At 42.4% G+C, this 19,739-nt stretch overlaps 1 protein-coding gene across 2 annotated transcripts in view; it reads right to left on the reverse strand.

Annotated features, from left to right (window-relative positions):
* Positions 1-13,670, reverse strand: part of RHOBTB1 (Rho related BTB domain containing 1) — a 41,147-nt gene extending 27,477 nt beyond the window's left edge. The window contains exons 1-2 of one of the 2 annotated variants that reach the window (XM_026043070.1): positions 13,652-13,670; positions 9,890-9,982 (exon numbers count right to left, since the gene is read on the reverse strand). The gene's annotated coding sequence lies outside the window, so the exon portion shown is untranslated. Of the gene's footprint in view, positions 1-9,889; positions 9,983-12,537; positions 12,555-13,651 lie in introns of those variants that run through there. The other variant, XM_026043071.1, reaches the window with a different exon arrangement.
* Between the last annotated feature and the right edge of the window lie 6,069 nt (positions 13,671-19,739).

Below are 19,739 nucleotides of genomic sequence, written 5' to 3' on the forward strand. Positions count from 1 at the left end.
GTATTCTTCCTTTTATTTTTATTTTTTTTTTTTGCCTAGACAGCACTCTGGCTGGAGACCTCCCCTCCACCTCTGCTTCCATGCTTCAGCTCCAGCTGAACATTTGGCTTTGAGTCAGCTGTGTGTCCTTAAATAGTACACAAACCGAGGATGAACAAAGTCATTGAGAATATTCTAGCAGCACTTCCTTCCTCTCACCGTGACCATATGTGGAGCTTCAAGAGACCGATTTCTCTTCTCTGCACACCAGATGCCCCACAGTCCACCTAAGGCTGAATGAACAGGCCAATGCCTAGTGCTCTTTCCCTCTGCACCCCTTCTCTTGGGTCCCGAATGGAAGCTGGAGGCAGATGCCCAGCAAAAGAGCCCCGAGAGCAGCCTCCTGCTGTTGTCACAGCAACCCACAACAGACTCCGGACACAGCGGGCGAGAGGAGCACAACAGCAAGCAAACAACACGAAAGAACACCCAAGGAGACAGAGAAACCCTGGGAAGCCCTGCGCCGCCCCGCGCCCTCTGCCTTTGCCCGCTGCGGGGCAGGGGAGGAGAGGCCCCGCGCCCACGGCACCTACCGGCGGCGCGGGCGCCCTTCCCGCCGCTCCCAGGCCGCGGGGGCGGCGCGGGGGTGCGCGGCGCCAATGCGCCCCACGGCCGCGCTGCGCGGCCCGCGCCGCCCGCCTGCTGACGTGCGCGGCGCGCGCGCTATTTATAGCGGCGCCCCATTCATAAAGCGGCGGCGCGGGCAGGGCGCGGCCCCGCGCTCCACGTGCCGAGCGCGCGCGCCCCCGCGCGAAGCCGCCCCCAGCCCTAGACACGGGTGTAGCCGCGGCCTGTGGGGGAACGCCGGGAGGGCAGCGCTGCCCAACACCCCGGCCCGCTCGCGTCCTCACTCCTAAAAGCTCCGGTTACAACAGAAATTAGCTTGAGATTCGCTTACACTCCTCTTACGAGACCTTCCTACAGGAGAAGGAGGAAGAGGGGAGRAAGTGGTATTCTAATGACTAACAGGGAAACTGAACAGAATACAACAAGAGATTAGTCAAGTGATTAAAGAGAGAAGGAAACGGAGCTTTGCTTTTGCTAGGCATACAGAAAAACACTTTCTAGTTTCTTTGTTTTATCCTATTCCATCAAAGGGTATCCACAACCTGAAGGCTTCCCAAGCCCAGAGAGCTGCATGCTACTGTGCAGTTTCTGTTTAAATGATCACCTACACTAACTTTTACCATCATACAGTACTTATTAATAACGTATAATTACTTACACAGTCCACTCTGCAGCTTTTGCATCGGAGCGCAAAATAAAATCCCAGGGAAGTTAGAGTGTCTCTGGCCTCTGCCACATCATCTTACTGGATCACAGTTAAATTTTTCCCCACATTGAAGCACACAGTTTTGACCATTAACTTGTTTGAGCCACACACCTTTACACCTGGCTGGAATGCATCTCTAATAGGGTGTAAAGCAACCAGCTGTTTCCAGACATTCATAGATGAAAGCACAGTAATAAACCACAACTATTCCTACTCAGTTTACATACAGCTTAAATATGACTGCTAAAGCTCTACTTAATGAGATGATTAAATACTCCAGATGACAAGCTTGAATTTGAGGGTTTTTTTCTTTGCTTATTGGTTTTTAGGGGTGGCTAATAGCTAGAAGGAGCAGAAGAGGGAAATTTGTGTCATCTCTRGAGGCAACCCAAGAAGATGGCATTGGACCATGACTAGTATTTAACTCCACAGTCTGGCTTTACCAAGCAGCTATAGCTCTCTAAAACATGTTTATAGGTTGCCAAGTGGCCCATCACTGCATCTCCATTAAGTGCTTTTAACAACACTTTAACAACTAAAGCTTTTAATTCAGAACAGCTGTGAAGAAGAGATCACATCCCCTCTGCTCTTAGCAGGARCTCCCAAGCACATGCAGAGTCCCTAAGCCACCTTACCCTCGCCTGAACGCGTCAGCCCCAAGAGCTACCACAGTTTGCTCRAGCAAGCGCTCAGAGAGGACTGATCCGACTTTGCAGAAGCAGCCCAGAACACTCCTGGAATGAAAATCCATTGCTTAGGATAACCTGGAGCTTCCCCCTCTCCTCTGTCCCCCAAATGAGGGGCACTTTACATTGGAAAACCTTTTAAGAACATACGAAGATTAAAAGATTGTAAGTAGAAATAAATGCACAAAGAAGTTGAAGTATGCCATACAGGTATATGCTCCCAACAACCCATGAATCCTGCTTTCAACAATACAGCAGATAATGAATGAATGAAGTACAACCAAAGTAAGGGGGCATGGGGTACTTCATTTATGGACTTTACCATGCACCCACTGTACGCAACATAGGCTGTCCCGGCCAACTGGCAGCGTGAGAATTGCTATATCAGACTTCAATGACAGGAGCTGGATAATTTCCCCTCCTCACATGCACACAATTAGRCTTAGAGGTGTTAATTATGTGGGTACATCAAAACCATTTCTAACTATGTCTGCAATGGGTTGGTATACATTCTATCAGATTTTATCCATTAAAAAAATGAGAATACTTTGAAAAAAATCTWCATAAATGCATATTTTATACGTGCTGAAATAAAATCAGAGTCATTTCCTCTCAAAACAATTTCTGTATTAGTGGGCTTGCATTCAGAGCMGTACTTTCCCATGGCAAACGCTGACACATTCACAACGAGCCTGCTTTCAGAATGGTTGACCACTGCGCGCAGTCTGTTTTTTCCCTTTGGTATTAAAAGGGCCGACTTTAGCATTTGATGCAAGGACGCTTCTATTTAATGATGTCAGTGTCTGCTCTCATCCATTTGTGAAATAAAGCAAACTGATTAGGTCAGCTGCATCSCTTTTCACAATACCCCATACAACTCTGTCTCAGTTTGCAGACTGAGGCATGCAACATACACAATGTTCTCTCCACTRTATGCTAGAGATATTCTAAAATGGGACCACTCTACACTTATTGACTGGTTAATTTTTAGGAATTACTTACTGAATTGTAAACTGCATATACTGAAAACACAGAGAGTTCCACCTGAACATAAGAAAACACTTCTTCAGAGTGAGGTAGTTGAATACTGTATCATTTGTTCAAAATCTGGCTTCTGCTGAGCAGGTGGGTTGGACCACATCATCTCCAGAGACCGTTTCCAACTAGTTTGTAATGTCCTGCCACAATCAGTCTCGCTTATCTGGGACCTAAATACCCTGTACTTCACTAACTGCAATCATTCAGTCTCATATACTTCGGTACAGGCCACATACTCTGGCCCAAAAGAGGGTGTAGACTCATTTATACATTCCCAGCTTGCAGTTAGGTGTAACAGGATGCAATTAAGCAAAATAAATTTTTGGCTGAATACTAAGAACAGCRAGAGGAACAGCTGAATGGTTATATAATAGTCTCCCAAAAGAAGTGGAAGAGACATGGCTCAGTGCATTTAAAACCCAGAGAGGGCAAGGCAGCATGAAGAATTTGTTTCATAGTGTAGTTTTACATTAGACTTCCCTTTGTGGTAGGAAGTTTGTAACAGCCTACTTTTTCTGTTATATTCTTCACTTCTAGACCCTTACATTAGCATATAAGAAATATTTTATCAGTCTACAATACCAATTCCAAGCAGAAGCTAAATGGGAATTAACAGCTAGTAGGAAGGTTTCTTCATGAATATTTATCCGTTCACTACTTAGCAAGGGAGTGAAACTATAAATGATTGCATCAAAATGCCACAAGACTTTCCCAGCCCTCTAGATATGTCTACTTTGTCAGCTATTCCCAACATTCAGGGGCTTTTTGAAGCTATCGATTTAGTAAGAATGCTTTGCATTATATTGCAGTCTGCTGGAGTGCAAAGTTTTCTACAGCACACTAAGCAAAACTAAGGCTAATGCTATGCCTAAATCGACAGTGAAAATCTGACTAAAATGAAAAAAAGTTTCATTTCTTAGCACATCTGTCTCTAAGCACTGCCTGTCTTCACAGACCAGGGTTTACCTGACCCACATTTTCTTCCCAGAATAATTTTTTTGCTGTCCTTTCACAGGACAACACACACACAGACCTAGTTCCAGAAGCAAATCCTCACCTTRAGAAGCTGACTTCGTGTCTATACTGTGATATCCATTCATCACATCTGTAGTACTGGTATGTTTATAATTGTGTTAAAAGCTTATCATAACCTTTCTATCATTTAGTAGATGTTAATGGCCTTTAAAGCAACTTTTTTTTTTTTTTTTAATATATCCCTTTCAATCACAAATGAGTCACAATGAAGAACAGTCGGTTAAGAAAAATTTCTCTGTCTACACCTTCTGGCTGTTGGTCTGTCTCCTTCCTCTAGGTATATTAGTGAAAACTGCCTTTTTTGAATACTGATTTTTACACAAACATAGAATCTTTGGAACTTTTTACTAATGAAACTTTTTGCTGCAAGAGGCACCTTTCAATGGGAAACGGTCTTTGCTCCTCTCTCTTGTTGCAAGCTGTTGAGCTCTAAAAGCCTCATATAAATGGAACTGCTCTCACTCATTATAAACACTCTTCCTGCCTTTGCAAGCTTGTAAAATTCACCTAACATACCAAGAGTTATATGGAAATAAAAAAACATAGCCTAAAATTTTAGAAGCTGAACATTGCATACCTTCTAAAGGCACAATTCAAGGAGCTCTGTGCCTATGCTGCAAGGAGATCTTGAGGACAAGTCTTGGACAAAGATGCCACAAATATCTCAGAACTATGGGAATGGGAAAGCAGAGTGTGGGGACAGGGAAAGGGAAGAGAACAGGCGTGGATTTCCTTCCTGCTGTCACAGTTGTCCTAGGCTGGTATTGCTGGTGTTTGAAACACTGCTGACATGCAGGAACTAGCCAATAGCTATCCTGTTCTTTCCAGGGTGCCAAACCAAGAAAGCTGGATTAAACAGTAGAATCAAGGGCAGCTTAATCTCACCATCATTAATCTTTGAGAGGCAGTTTCAGGAAATAAGATTTACTCTTCTACAATTCTCCCTATAGTTAGCTATACACTAAAGTAAAAAATGTAAAAAAATCAGTTACAGTTTTTAAACCTTACATAATCTTACTGAAACAGATGTGGAAAAGCTTCCATCTACTTCTATGGGCTTCAATTCAGATGACTATTCAAGAGAAAAAAAAGAAAAAGGCCTTAGAAAACAACTAGTTGCAACATGCATGTTTTATAAAGATGAATAAAAGCAGCAAAGCATAAAACTTGAAGTAGCTGAAACTAAATAGTACTGAAACACACATCACTTATTTTACTAGGGTATTACAACACAATTGCAATTACATTATAGCACAAGTCTTCAACTATTTTGCATAGCACAATTCCGCACAATACGGCTTTAATCGTTAAGATCCAAACGCAAAGTCAAATCTGAAACTCCTGTTTGTTCTGCACATCCTCCTCTTCTGAAACACTCTGCCAGGAACGCAAGACCTTGTGTCCATTACAACCATTTACGCGGTTTAACAACGAGCTGGTAACACTAGTTATGCTAGCACAGATCCCCATGCAAAGGCTACGCTGTTCCAACAGAGACTGAGTTAAACTGGGTTATGCCAATGCCAGGCTTATACTGTCCAAATACAGGTCTTCTATTTTAATGCTTTATTCAGCACATCTGAACAAACCTACTTACATTTTCTTTTGTTCCCTATGGGTCAAAGGTTTATATCACATGCAGAAAATAGGAGATTACAWGGGTTGGTTCTGGTGGACATTTTCCTCTCCCTGAAGTAATTTATACAAATTCTAGCAAAACTGCATGGCTGAAGGATTACAGTTACTGCTGCAATAGCAGAGGAATGCATATAAGTAACCTACTTTTGTAGTTTGAGGAAGAAGCCTTGGAAGCAGGAAATGAAAGCAGTGTACACATTTCACCAGCAGGCGATTTGATGGGCCCTTTCCTAATTACATTTATCAAAAATAGTTACTAAAAAGACTCTCCTTTAAGAAGCRCTACTATTGCTATTATCTGTTATTATTTAAGAATCAAACATGAAAAAGTATCTTTCTGCCACATACACAAAGTTTTCACAGAGGACATGGAACTTGGTACCTGCAGGGGCTTTTGGCCCATCATTGTTAAAGGTCTGAAATGCAGATTACAGAAAGCTGGAAGGATKGCAGGTACTAATGCACCGTGTGATTTGCAGAGCAGGGAGAGAAAGACATCACTTTCCAGTCACACATACACAAACAGCTATCTGCAGAGAATAAATATGCGAAGGGACAAAATTCTGCTTCACAACTGAAAACAACCAGACCCACTAGCATGGTTTTGCTAGTGCTTAAACTGGTACCTAGGGTCGATTCCCAAGATCACAGGTATTCCAGAGCCGTGAAACTTCTCACACACTCATTGCTTGGAATTTACTTTGGCCAAGTATTATAAATCATGCTAGCACCCTCCTCTTTTTTTTTTTTTTTTCTCTCCCCCCTCTCTTCTTTAAAATAAGGTAGCAAGCCATATAGCTTTTGATTTTTACCAAACTCATTACAGCCTTCTTTCAGTCAGGGCAAGACTCCTCTTTGGGGGAAAAAGGGTTAGAAGTGAAGAATTACAAAAGTTAGCAGTTTTATTTGCCTCTATCTGTCAGTACAAGTGCTGTTCTCTGCTTGCACTTCTTGCAATTCAGAAGCTTTGAGTGCATTCGTCTTACTACTCATGTCCAAAATACATTGTTTTCAGAAAAAAATACAAATCTTTTACAGAAGCAACCGCCAACACAATTCTGCTAAACTATATTTATTAAATATCTGATGGACTTCCCACCATTCCAATTTTAAATAGGTGAATAACACCTATTTTTCATATTAGGCTTCTAAATGAAATACAGAATTACAGCTAGAATGCTATTGTACTCTCATTGTGAGTAAAATGCAGACAGTTCCTTAATTATAGCGTTGCCAGTGGGAACCACTGTTGCAAACATACAAAGAAAGGCGGATTAAAGGAATCAAATTCACCCCTGGAGAAATTCCAATGTAGCCAGTTGTATTGCTTCAAGAGAAGTCTGGCCCACCACAGGCTTCCTTAGAAGACCAGAAAGTATGTGTTGAAATGTTGCTAGAGATTCCTACWTATTTAGTGATCAATAATTCCACAAATATTTCTAGGCATGTATGGCAGTGGAAAACAAAGCTCTGAAATAGAACAGCCAAATTTATGCCCTCTGGGTATTAAGCAAAAGCCATAAATTACAGAGGAGAAACCTGTGGACATTCAAAAGGTCACAACAGTAAATAGAACCTCTTTTTTCTTTAGCAGGGAGATGCATTCATCTTGAGTCTAAATGGTACCTGCTGCCCAGAACAATAATTGAAACATTTACCCATTTTGAGCCCTGCTAGAAGAACATTCTGCCCCAATACAGCAGCAAAAACTGAAGTCTCGGTACTTGAAAGTCTGCACACACACAGCAGACCTCCAATTTTACTATTCTGTAGCCACTAGCAATCAGAAAAGAAATAACTCAAGCAAGTTTAAGACTAAAAATTTCCTCTGCTACATTTAACTCTGCTGGAGGTTACTGCCTTCACAGTGCACAAACCACCCCTTTTGCCAGTTTTGAACAGTGCAGAGCTGKTTTTTTTTACCCATTCCACCTGGAAGCTGTATTAAATCTGCAGACTCTGCACTGAAGTGGTTAACATACCCATAGATTCCACTGACTGTGCGAGGAAGTTAAGCTCTGACAGAGCAATAGCTTCTTAAACCAGAGGGCTAAATTTACTACAACTCATCTCATAATGCCTAAAGTGACACAGAAGCACATAAGCAAATAAGCTGCGACTGGGATGTTAAGGAGCAAATAACACCACCTCTGCAAAGAGATTCCTTCCAAAGATAGGAGCGTTTTCTGACCTGCCACGTGACTTTGTACTAAAGAAGTTAAAATTTTATACTAGAATTGCAGGTATGTTTTCTTCAAGGAGTGAGACCCAGTCACAGAAGCTACAGAAATAGAATTGCGAGCCATCAGTTTGCACAGAGTATATTCCATGAGAACAACCTTCTTCTGTAACACCATTACTCAGAAATTCCTTCAGAGAGAGAAAATCAGGCTGGGCAGTGAGTGACACTTGATACTGGAAGGATGCTGCAGAGAGATCCTAGGGTTCTTAGATGAACCATTTGCCTTAATGAGTACTTCCATGATGTTAGGATCACTATTATGGTATATTAAATAATTCATGGCACTGCAACCTGTACACATGTAATATTATATAGTGGTTTTCAAGACTGCATTACCTATAAAATGACCTCTATTTTTTTCACTGAAGTACACATTCGTCTGGATGCTGGAGGGGGCTCATTAAATTACTAATGTAACTATTAAAGCTATTAAATTGCCAATTTTGAGGGATCAATTCCAAGTGCATTAAGACAGATAGAAATCCAAAACAAACCTTGTGTCTCTTCACTTCAGCACTCCACCTATCAGGCCCTGAATGCTGAACTCGCTTCCTTCTAGCAGTGTTAACCACCTTTTTGGATGACCGTCCGTGGCCAAAACAATGAAGCAGTCAGTCCTAAGGCTCATTAAATGTTCTATCTGGTCATCCACARTAGTTGGAGGGAGCACTAGTTTGGTATTTTGAAAGCCCAGGAAGAAATTGCTCCCTTTGCTTCCTGACAAGACGCTTGTTTTTATTCGCACTGTCACTATGTTTTCCCATGAACAAATATTTACACTCCAGAGGAAATGTTTCAGTAGCATGCATCAGTAGAGCAACACAGTCATTTCCCTTTCCTTTGCTATGAGAAAGCAATTTTGCTTACATGAGAAAGTAAATAGACTCCCTAGAGACGCCTGGGAAGCGGGTCCTTCTTGCAAGGACCCTGTCTTGAAAACAATGGCAGCCCGCCACTGTGTTAGATGACCTGTGGAGGTTCCGTTTGCCATCGCAGGAAACCAGTATGTAACAGATTTATTGTTTCCTTTCCCCTCTCCCACCCCAGTAGGACAGACCATTCCCTTACAAACYCCACCTAAATATTTTCCAACATATTTTAGTAGAATTTTCTGTTCCCATCTGCAGTATTATATGTACATTTAATACAGACAGTAAGATATAAATCCACCTTTCCTATTGTTTTTGAACATAAAGCTTTCTGAAATGGCCAAGGGATGAAAATGACCTTATTTCATTGACTACTGTAAAATTTAGAAGAGGGTTGGACTATATGACCTCCTGAGGTTCCTTATAACCTGAATTTTCTTATGGTCCTGAATTAAAGAGACATATTTCATTCAATAACTCTTAAACCAAMCAAAATCCATCTCAGTACATAAACATTTCAAAGCTGGTTATGAGACTTGGCAAAAGCTTTATTAATACATACCTGTAATTCAGACTGGCATCAAGCAGAAGACTGGGTCCTTCCATATAGRCTGCTCAGAGCAAGAGCAGAGGGGTTGCATAAAGAAGTTGCATATTTGTGGTACAAACCCTAACTTCACCCCAGGAACCCCCTTGTTTTCTCCATCTGGATAAGTATTCACGCTTCAAAACTATACACAGCAACTTCCATTTCTTCAGTGCTTAAAAGGGGGCTTGACATTGGGTCAAAAGTTACCATGTGCAGAGGCCACCCATTACTCCAGCTTCACACTAACACAAATCATTTATACATTTGTTTTTATCTACAGAAAAATTAGAACAAAGCTGACTAATCCTGTAAGTGAAAAGATTAATTAAAGATATTTCCAGGTAAGTTTTTCAGTATAAAATAGACCAAGTTGGAGATGCTATAACTTTAAAAACTGCTAGCCTGAAAAGCAGTGATGATAGAGAGAAAAAAGTCCCACTCATTTAATTTACAGTTACCCTTCTCGTTGGAAATACTTACCTCACAAGAGAAAATGTTCGCATCCATTTTACCAGCTTGATCAAAAGCAGAATTCTATTAAAGATGTTTCATGTCTTCCTTCACTGTGTTTCCCTTGGAAAGGGGGAAGGAAAGAGAGACAGAGGAAGGAAAAAAATTATTACTATATTACTATTTTCTGTCTACAAGTATAATCACACACAATACCAAAGACATCTCTTGTAGTCTATTTATATGGTAAACCAGGCCTGCAATAAAAGCAGTCAACAAATGAGTCTTTCGAGCATATTAAAATACAGGCAAGCCCCTGATCGCACTAAAAGACAAGCCTTTGATTCCAGTGGACTGAAGAAGTCATTTGTACATAAATGTGAGCACAACTGGAAACTGATACAACTCTGAAAAAGAAACTTTATTTTTCAACAATTTTCCTCTGAATACAGATATGAAAATAGCCACTGTCATAACTAAACATTGCTGTACCATAGTGAACTGGTTCTTTGTAGGCTAGCAAACAGACTCCGAGGAGAGCTTTTTGCCCATCCTTTAAAGGCAACAAGACCGTCTAAAATATGGACTGACAGCCTGATAACGAGAACAGAGATTGGCACTCCTGTGTTGCTTCCACTTTTGGACGGAAACGAAATGAATTCTAGAAGCGCTGTGTTGGTTTTGGTAAATGTCTGCATTATTGCAGCTTTGTTCTCATCCRGGAGCAAGACTGAGGCTTTCCAAGAACTAAGGTGAGGGCAAAATTGATTTCACCTCTGACGCTGACTTGGCTGCTCATTGGGCCATGGAGCATYCAGACATTCCAGGCTAGCTTGAAATGCAGAAGCAAAGGGTGGATTCTGCAGCTGAAGAGACTAATGCCCTGCGAGGTGCTTCTCCTTTCTGAAGGGTAACATTTCAGAGCTGAGTTTAGGGTTAAAGTCAGTTGATCGCAGAAATCGCTACCTGCTGCAGATAACCTTTCCCAACCCAAAGATGACAGTGAGTGTGAATGTAGATAACAAGGTAACACCTCATTCCACTTTTGTGGATTATGCAAYCCACTCAAATCAACGCAAGAGCTAAAGAAATCCCTTATTGCTTCTCCAGAGGCTATTTTACAGACATCCATGCTGAACACCACATCTTTGCTTTGCAAAGGCAAATGCATACTCCTGCACCTGAGATGGAATAACCTCTTGCAAGAGCTAGGGGTCATGGCTAGAAAGCTGCTTTGCAAGGAAAGACCTGGGATTTTTTGGAGAACAAGATAAACACGAGTCAGCAGTGCAGCAAAAAAAGTCAGCTGCGTCCTGGGTGTACTAGCAAGAGCACAGCTAGTACTTTGAGGAACGTGATCAGTCCCCACTATCTAGCACTTCTGGGACTCTCAGGAGCTCTACTGCCTCCTCATCGSCTTTCACTAAGACAGAGGTAGCTCCCTTGGTGAGCCCAGCAAATCACAGTCTACCCGCGGCAAAACTAAACCCAAAAGTGAATGAAATCGTGGTATTTACCACACACAAGAATCTCAAACTGCTTAAATACCTATTTATGTGACACTGTACCACTCAAATTTTAATTTGTTTCCTCAGTATTGATGCCAGATTAGAAATCATTTGCAGCTTCTACCATACTATCCCTTTTTAAAAGGGAATCTGATTTTCTACTTGAAGATTCCTGCTTTTATTTCATTGAGATCTCATGCATTTCAATCAGCTTTTCCTCACTTTGCCATCATCAAAATCCACAGCCATGGCCTCCATCGATACATTAAGGTCCTTCTCATTATCAGGCAGATATGCAAAGTCCTTTTGCTATCTCATTCATGATTCTTGCTCAAAGTCATGAATTATTTATATTACTGCCCTATTACAGGCCACAGTCTGACTCTGTCTGCAGAGATTTTTAATTCTTATGCTGTAAAGTCAACCCTATTGTTTAAAGGGATAAACAGGCAGAAACGCAGCTAAACCTGATTTTCATCATTACTAAMGCATAAGTCTAAAAGTTCAGCTTCATAGAAAATGATGCTGCCCCTCCTCACCTTACTTCCATTTTCCAGTTTTGAAGATAGTCAGGCCTGTAGAAGAAAGCTTTCTGATCTTAACTAGCCTTGAGTTACTCAATTACAACTCCAATTTGCAAAGATTGCCCCTATCACAGTACAAGCAGCAGGTGGTCCATTTCTGTGATGACCACCTGTGCTCTGGGGAGCACAGAGGATGAAGCACAAAACTTCTCTCTCCRAGTGCCCAGGAGCTGGTAGCTGAACAGAGTTGGCTTCGTGCAGCTCCTGCCCTGCATGCCGGCCCTGGAGAGCATCAGAATGGTCGTTTACTTATCTCCTCCTGTTAGTTACCAGACTCACAATATTGCAGAATGTCAYGCTCCCAAAGTATTTATGTGCTTCTTTCTACACCTGACTAGCCTTTTGTCTCTGCATATTGGTTTAAGATTTTAGTCGCATTACGTATTTTACCTCAGTCAGCTCAAAGATCACTAAGCTTCAAGGACTTACATGGAAGGAAAACGACTGCTTACAAATATGACAAGACTCTTACGTTCAATATGGTCTCACTTTAGGCCATTGCTTTTAAAAATGCAGACACTGGAAGAARTAAAACAAAGAAAACCTCATATCTCTGCTACCATTGTTTCCACTACAACACCCTCACCTGCTGCAAGCAGCTCATCATCCAGGATAAATGTTATTTCCCAACGACACCTGGGCCAGCGCTGCCCCCAACAAGCCCTCAGACCCTTGGTGCTCACCACACTGCGCTGAACATGAGCATTTAGCCTTCCTACCTTCAGTTTCCAACGAGGTGCCTTCACCTGCTGTCTCACCCGGTGACCTAAAGGTTTTTTTCTTTTTTAACTTTTGAATACATAGATAAGAGTAACATATCCCAGGAGATGTGTGAGGTCAGCAGGCAGTGCTTAGTGAGKAACTAAGAGGACAGGTTACTATGATTTCCATTAATGGGCTACTTTAGGATAGCATCTAGCTAGAGAGCTGCTATACAAAACTTTCCACACCGGAGCACTAACTTGCCATAGCCCCCACATAAAGGTGAATTTTGCCTCTCCTCATTCCTCTTTCCCGATATCTGCACATGGATAAGGTTTTTCTTACTGCTTTTCCTCCTCAGCTCCTCAACATCCGCAAGGATAAGTAGGGGAAATCCTCCCCCATCCTTGTGCCAGGGTTTTGGAGATACATCCTCCCCCATCCAGCCCACCACATGCATTCGTGTTAGGCACTAACTGCAAAATTCCTTCATGTAATACAGGGACCCATTAATGATTTAAGATAAAAAGAAAGCCAAGGGCAGGAAAATTCCATATTTGCCCACGCGACGGATGCTACTTGGCTAGTGCGTCAGTCCGAGTTATCTCCGTGCATGCTACGTTAATTCAGTAAATTGCTTTTCAAGCCAGGCAAATTCAGAGAGCGCCCGGACAACGCACACGGCAGAAAACTTTAATTTTAYGACGAACGGAGCACTCGGATACCCGAGAAGCAAGAGGGGAGCGCGTTTCTGCTTTGCTCACCAAGTCTGGGGGAGGACGGGGGCCGCGGGAGAGTCGCCTCCGAAGAGCCTCCTCACGGAGCAGTAAACGAAGCAGCCAGCTCGCCTGGGCGGCCGCGCTTCCCGCGCCACGCCGCGCGCTCAGGGGCACTCGCCGCCTCACGGCGCGCCGCGTCCCGCCGGGCTGAGGCGCCGCCGCCCCGGGGCTCCCCGCGCTGCGGCTGCCGCCGCCGCCGCCGCGCTGCCCACAACTCACCTGGGCGCGGAGCGGGACCGCGGCAGGCGCTGCTGGTGCTGGTGCTGGTGCCGCCTCCGGCTCTGCGCGGCTCTGCGCGCTGCGGTGCGGCCGCCCGGGCCGACCCCTGCGGGGGAGGCGGGGGGGGGGGGCACTGCGGCGGGGGTCACGTGAGCGCGCCAGGGCACGCGGAGCCGTTGCGGCCGTTACGGCCGTTGGCGGCAGGCGCGAGGGGCGGGGCGAGCCGTGGCTCCTCCCGCCGCGCCGGGCGCAGGTGAGGCGCGTTGGCCCCGCCCCGCCCCGCCCTGAGGCGGCTACGTGCGAGGAGCGGCGCGCCTGGTCGGCCACGTTTGGCTCGGGGGTCCCGCGGGACCCGTAGGTGGTGGCGGCAGGAGCTCTGGGTCCCGGTGGGTCAGGGTGGGCTGTGGCCGAAAATGCAGCCTCACCGCTGGTGATGTTTCTACCCAGCGTTTGCCTAACGCCACCTCTGTTTTGGTCTTTATTTCTTTTAGTTTTGTTGAGAGTGGAGGGCTTGTGTGGGTGGCTGCAGAATTAACTCCTGAAGAAGGGCTTCAAGGTGGTTGCGGGGCAGGCCTGGCTAGTGCTGAGGGGTGACCGGTGCTCTGTGGAGAGYAGCTGCCATGCGGGCCTCTGGTTGACCTGGGTATGTGCTGTGATGTCCAGCAGGCCGTGTAGCAGGCCTGAGCTCCTGTTATTCAAGGTTAAGTTGCATGTATTTTCAAAATTGGCTTGCTATAAAGCAGCTGAAGCCTCTAGATACTCTCCAGAAGTGAAATTTCTTTTCCCCTTTTTACCTGTGGTTTGTAAGGTAAGCTGTACTTAATATAGCAAAGAAAAGAGGTAATACTGAATCTAACTACAGGTTTAGACTAGTATTTTCTTTTTATTTTTTTTTTGTCTGCTGGATGAATGTTGGTATTTACCTCAGTTTTTCCCCACAGAATTTTGCTGCTGTGTTGTAGCTTAAAAACAAAGCTGAGTCTGTTTGCTTTGTGAAGGAGTCTACAGTCCCATCTGCACTAACACAGCTCTTTGAAGGGAACAATGGTGGGAAGTTGTAAGCAATCCAGCTCTGTGCAGCATTTAAGTGGGTTGTAGAGCATTGGGTTGTTAAATGCTGAGGTAAAGGTCAAGAAAAGACTCCATAGCCTGATGCTGAAATAATCCTGTCTACCTATTTGATGTTTTGGACATAGTTTTCACTGCTGAGTGTTTGTTTGTTGGGGTCAGGAGTCTGGAGGACTTCGGAGACTCTATGTACTCCTCCTGTACATAGTAGCGAGTGCTTTGCAGTGACTTTTCAGGTTAATTGAAGAGAAACTAACAGCATGGCTGTTCGAGGCTAGGAATGTGATACCAGAGAATATAGTGCTGGCAGTATTGTAAGCTCGACAGGCTATCAGAATGCTCTCGCATTTGAATGGCAGAGGAGGGGAATGTCTGTTGTACCGTGTCTGGTGTTCTCCTCCTCTGAAGTGTAGTCCTTGAATCATGAAATTAAGAATAGGAAGAGGTTTGTTGAATGTACTCTCTGCTTGGATTCTGAATTTTTCATGTGTTCAGTCTTTCCTCTGGAGGCACAAAGGCTGGGAGCAGACATACATGTCTGTGCACACTACATCAGCGTGCCTCAGCTGCGCAGCRCAGCGAAGGAACCCATGTGCAAGTGCTTGCTGCCTCTGCTCAGCTGCTTTTGGCACATGTGTTGTTGCTTTAGAGGATTGTCAAGCGCCGATGTATCCTGTGCTTCAACTTTGTAAGAGAAATGTAGGAGGATAATCATAGAACTCCAGAAACTGGCTCTTGAGAAAAAGAGGAACTTGGTGTTGTGAGCCTCTCATTAAGAAAACAGCGAGGCTGAACTTTAAGATTTTGCATAAGTCCTGAAAATGACCTTGGTTGGAGATGTTGTATCAAGAAAAAGACAAGGTTGTTGAGGATTATTTTGAGGAGGGGAAGGGTTATTTTGTTTGGAAGAGGTTTATTTGGAGCTCTGGGAACTTGTGTTCAGAGAGCTTTCCCCAGCACCTATGTGCAGAAGTATATAGTTATGCAACTCCAATTAGTGCAAACAAACCTTGTTTAAGTTCCTGTAACTTATGCTTGAAACATGTCCATAATGATCATYAGCGAGGCAATTTGAGCAGACAGGTGAGCTCATCTGTGTCTGTTCAGTAGATGGCCTCAAATCTTGTATTTGCTAACATTTCTGGCTCTGCTAAATGAACCCCATCCTGTATAAGGTAAAAAAAACATTCCGTCTAACAAGTGGAAAATCGCTATGATTTAAAACATGTGGTTGAGCCAGATAGGCTTTGACGCGTTTTTTCAAAAACAGTGTAAATTCCCTTTAGAARCCAACCAAGAAAATGATTGTTTGTTTCTGACCATCAGCTGCTGCATAAGCTCTCCATCCCTACAGAAGACTTTGGATAAGGAAAAGGAAACTGCATAGTGTAAGTAGTCCCTATAGATACCACTTAAAGCCTTCATTATAATGATTAATCACCAGTTTCTGTGAAATTATTTTGGCAAGATAATAATAATTACATCAAGATGTAATGTAGATAGTAGGTGTTGTATTTATAGGCTCACCATGGATTATATTGTATTTATAGGCCGAGGGATTTTTAGAAGTAATAAATTTGGTGGTTTTCCAATTAACTACTTAAATATCAAGTTAATTGTTGCTTTATTACAAGGAAAAGCTAAAAATGCTTTTATAAAGCAATATCAAGATGCCCAAAGTTTGCTAGTGTGTGTGGTTTGTTTCCTAACAAATAGAGGAAAGCAGAGAGTATATAAAAGAAGCTTAAACCTTGGGGCCTTTATTTGTCTATCAATTAATGGAGTGTATTCTGATAGTTACCAGAAACTGTTTTAACAATTCCAAATTCTTGAGGTTTTTATGTGGGGGAGAGTTGTTTTGGTTTGTTTTCTTTCTTTCTATCCTATAGCTATTGCTCAGTATATTTTTGTTTGATGAAAAATGCCTTGGATTTGTATGACTATGTAGCTTTAATTCAGAAGCAATAGATATTTAGTGTCTCATCTGCTTTTTAAGTTATGATTATCTTAACTAAGATTTATGATTATCTTAACTAAGTTATGATTATCTTAACTAACTAAACTTCAACCTAAACTGCTGTGAAGCAATAGTACGGAAAGCTAATGGTCTTTAGGTAAGGTTTATTCTGTCTTAACAAAGCTTTCTCTATTGACTWTTTTTCTCTTGCAAAAAGCGTTTCTACTTCTACTTTTTGTTGATTTTACAAAATTGTAGTATTCAAGTTGTGAGCAAACATGTGATACTACCCTCCAAAGTGGACATGGAATAGATGAGCAGAAGCTGCGCAAGTTCCAGGCTTTCAGGACTGAATACCAAAGCTTTTGATTAAATTTGCTGTTAAGAATAATTGCTGGCTGACAGCATCTCTTGAACTGAGTCACAAGGCAGACTGAGAGCAGTCATGATGTCAAGACCAGAATTACGTTGCTCACCGTTCACAAAAGACACTGTTGTGACAAAAACATTTATGGTTGTGAGTCTTTTCATTGCTGCGTCATTGTAAATGCAGTTTACATTATTCTGGCTACAGTAGTTCCAGATAACTCATGTCTTCCATTACACTCTGAGTTTTAAAGCTTAACAGCTATGGGGAGATGTTTTTGTTCTGTAGAGAAATAATGTAAGATCTATTCTATAATGTTCCTTGTGTTTATCCACCTCTTCAGCATGTACTTCATGTATAGCATGGAGCTGGATTTCTTGAACTTCCTGAAACATCTAATGCTTGTTCTTGAGCAACATGTGGGAGCATAAGTCTTTGTGAAATTTAAGAGAGCATTTGCTCTGCAGTGGCATGAGGACTGTTCATGTACTCAGTTCTGCAAGCTGAGCAKAACTGTAGCCTTCCCAGTTAGGCTTGGGAACTAACAGATAGTCACATTGCAATTTAACAAGATGCTTTCAATATTTTACCCTCTGTTGCTGTGAATGTCATCTCTGTTATGGATCTATCCATTTATTGCCATGTAGAACAGGAATAGGCTTCAGAGAGTGACATCCCATCACTGAGTGTTCTGTGACTGTCTATGGCCGTCCACAACTGTACCAAGCTACCATTTCTATCTCTGGTCATTTGGTGCTGTACTGTAAGCATTAGGGCTGTTTTCTACATCTTTGTTTAGCAAAGATTGTACTAGCTTAGGATTGCCTTTTTTTTTTTTTTTTGAAAACCATCAGAATACCATTGATTTAGCCAATCAAGATTTTCTGAGTTTTTCTCAGAAACCCTTAAAATGTTTTTAATCTATAACAAAATTTGCCAGAGAACTGACAGGTTTTAATTCTTACCATCGAGGCTTTGGTAAGCCCATGCCTAAAAGAGTATGTGTAGTTCAGGGGGAGTTGGGAGAACAACAGCTGACTAAAACATCAGAAGGCATTTTAACCTTTTTCTCAAGGTTTGCATCATCTTTATAGGCCATTATAAACATAGTATTCTGAACATTGAAATAATGACCACTGTGAATCACTCTAAACGTAATAGAAAAGTCTCCTATGTAAGAGGAGAGGTTTAGCTGGCTAATGATATTGGCTTGGAAACTATACAAGAAAAAAAGCTTCACTGACACTTCATTGTATCAGTGTAGAAGCACCAGTCAGGTTGTGGAAATGCCAGATCTATCATACACAAAAACACACAAAAGGAATTCATTATTAGTTTTGGCAAACCTACCTAAATATCCCACCGCTTTAAGGCATAAATGGCAGGAGTAAATTACAGCAATTCCTGAGACCCTGGGATTTTGGTGAAAAAATTTAGTCTTTGCCATGGACTAACAAGTTTTGTTTATCCAGCATTAGTCCAAGTAATATGAAAATATGATGTTGTTCCCATCCTGACAAATACAGTTCACAAAATGAAAGTCATTTGGCAAAAACAAGCCTATCTGTATTACAGGAAGAGCAATGCCTTTTGATATCTTAGCCTAAGATAGTCATGTGAAAATGGATACTTCTTTAACTGAAAGAGAAACACTAGCAATTTTTGGTATGTCTCAAACTCGTACAATAAATTATTGTAATTATACTTGTTAGGTCTCTGAACCTTGTACAAAATCCTTTCTTAGACCTGATAAAAGGCTATTGTCCATAAAAGGAAGTATAAATAGTACTCAGCARTGCTGTTTAGTATTACTGTCTGTTTTTTACCTTGTTTTGCCTACCATTCATTGACTCAAATAAAATGTAGATGCTCGGAGAAAACTTTTTAGTAAAAATTCTTACTTTAACTTGGGTTTGTTATTGCTTTTTTGTTTATGTACTACATTCCCCTTCGACCTGTGATGATTGGGGCAACTCAGAAACCAAAGACAGCAGAGAACAAAGGCAACTCCATTTTAGAAGGTAGGTGGTCTGAGTGTTCAGTAGCCTTGTCCTTTGCTGTATGTGCAGTTGAAATCCCAGCACTACTTTTAGCTTAGGAGACTCCGAGGAGCTGCATTGGTTGGGAAGTGGAGACGAAGATGATTTCACTGTAAATGAGATCTTTTTAAAAAGGCTGTTTCGGCAGGCACTCCTTGCGTCTGTATTTAGGTTTCTGATCTCTGTGTTCTGGCAGGATGTTGCATCAGATGAATGCCCACAGATGGCCTGGTATTCAGTTGTGTGTGTAACTAAAGAGCAAAGGAGGATCCAGAAAGGGAATTATGACTTTATGTTATCTCTAGTTTTGAAGATTGTGGTATACTGCATGAGAAAAATCACATTTTATGTGTGTGTGTGTTTTGAAGAGAGATTTTTGGAAAGGTGCTAAATGTATCTGCCCTAGAGGAAAGGCAAGAGAGAGCTGGACCTGTACAGCCTGAAAAGAAGGCTGGTGGAGGGCAGGGGGAGGATCTGATAAGTGCCTCTGAATACCTCAAGGAAGGGAGTGAGGAGGATGAGGTSGGCTTCTTTTCAGTGGTGGCCACTGACAGAACTAGAGGAAGTGGCCATAAACTGAAGCACTGACAGTTCCACAGGATTTTAAGGAAAAAATTCTTAACAGTGAGGGTGGCAGAGCCCAGGAACAGGCTACTA

This window comes from Nothoprocta perdicaria, unplaced genomic scaffold (genome assembly GCF_003342845.1).
Source record: "Nothoprocta perdicaria isolate Ctin4 unplaced genomic scaffold, notPer1 scaffold_32, whole genome shotgun sequence".
NCBI lineage: Eukaryota > Metazoa > Chordata > Aves > Tinamiformes > Tinamidae > Nothoprocta > Nothoprocta perdicaria.